Source organism: Primulina tabacum, chromosome 16 (assembly GCF_025594145.1).
Source record: "Primulina tabacum isolate GXHZ01 chromosome 16, ASM2559414v2, whole genome shotgun sequence".
NCBI lineage: Eukaryota > Viridiplantae > Streptophyta > Magnoliopsida > Lamiales > Gesneriaceae > Primulina > Primulina tabacum.
This window is the reverse complement of record NC_134565.1, coordinates 8,589,871-8,591,859: the sequence shown is the minus strand read 5'-3', so window position 1 is coordinate 8,591,859 and position 1,989 is coordinate 8,589,871.

Genomic DNA, 1,989 nt, shown 5'->3' with positions numbered 1-1,989 from the left:
GAAATATTCGGTGCGCGTTGTTCAGATGAACCATATACCCGGGACTTTTGACCCGTTGTTCATTGGACTCACTTTCCGAGCCAAAGCCACGTTGTCCAGTGGACTCAATTTTCGGACCGAAATCCGTTGTCCATGACTCCATTCATTAATGGTATATCAATCCATTCATAAATATGCAAGAAAATATATCAGTAATCAAAATGAATTATAGATGATATTTGAACATTAAATAAATGCTATTGAAATTTCAAGGCCAAATGCCAAAGGCTTTAATAGAAGAATGAATAATAATTTCATCACCTGATAACTTATAGTTTTAGGCTTGATTAGTAATCCGAGTTGTTGGATAAAGTCCTAAAATATATTAGAAATGATATTTATATGTTAGAGTTTAAGTAAATAGCTGATTATTTTCAGATTATTTTTTTGTTCAAAATTTAACCCGGTTGATTTTACTTAAGTTCGCAAAATTCATACTAATTAGAGAATATCTGTAAATATTACGAAACTTGGCCAAAAAGTCGTAAACATCACCAGGAAGGTTCGGCCACCGGAAAAACTCCGATACGGCGGCGCGTGACGGTTCCGGCGCGTGACTGGCCTTCCGGCGGCCACGCGCGGCCGGGTTTTTTTTAGATTATGTAACTTTGCAAGATCTTTAATTCTTATGTTGAAAGTATTTTCAAATTCCTAGCCGATCAATACCAGATTTAAATATCGTCTTATGGAGAACTAAGGTACTCCGGCATTCCGAAAATGTTAGTTCCAGCAATATTTTGGGATGACGGACGGTATGTACCTTATCTATGCAACAAGAGGTACAACTTTTGTATTCAAGTCAACCTCTAGTTTGGTGTGTAGCTATAAGAAAGATGAGCGAAAATTACCTAGCTTGAAACGGGATTCCGTTGCCGTTTCTCGGAATATCTTTGTTTGATTTTCTTGTTCTTTGATCGATCCTTTTACGTCACCTCCAGTGCTATATTGCTTTATGATATGAGGTGAATAGTTGGTGATTTATTGGAATTTTTCAGAAAGGGTATATATTTTTCTTCTATTTTCTTTCTCTTTTTTTTTTCCTTTCCTTTCTTCTTTTCTTCGCTCTCGATTGATATCTTCGGTTGGTTTGGATTGAAAATGAAAAGTGTTCAGTTATATATATATAGTCGAGAATCCAAGCTTATCCTTATTAATTTTTTTTTATTAAATAGAAAAGATTATGTTTATCCAAACTTAATATTATAATATTCTTGTATCTAATATTATATTATATTAAACCTATGTATTGAACCTAATTATAATTTTATCTTTAATTATTGTACTTAATTACTTAACATATATGTTGAGCTTAATTATAATATTATATTATATTTTGGGTATTTGGTTTTGGAATGGGAACCTCATAGTACTTGATAAATTTTTAAGTGTATTGTGATGTATTTTAATGTATTTCTAGATACTTTGGAAAAATAAAATTTGTACCGAAAAATAATGTGGTAAAATAATAAAATGAAAATAATAAAATTTAGTTATACTAAAAAATTTTAAAATGCATTTATGCACCATTGTGTTTAAGGTGTCACATTTTGGGTTTGAAACAACTGTAACAATCCCCCTCTCCAACTCAAAAATAAAGTTTTTAGAACTGTTTCAACTTGAAGACAACTAATTAAACTGAATTGAGAGTATGGATCTAGAAGGATGTATAACTTGGACAAATGCAATTTGAGCACTGACTCCATTGTTGCTCGGTCTACTCCTAACCCAAGAATAAGGAGGTTATCATTTTTCGCTACAAATTGGAAGTAACAATTTAGACTGCATTTTATATGAATTTTTTCAAGAACAAATTTTTTGAACATAAATTTATGGAAAAGAATAAAATCGATTTGATATAAAGTCGGCTTGGCTAGGGTCGAAGCAAGTTAGGGTTTAGTGCAAGCTAGGGTTTTCGGAAATGAGCAGAATTTTCCAGCATGGTTCTAGGCT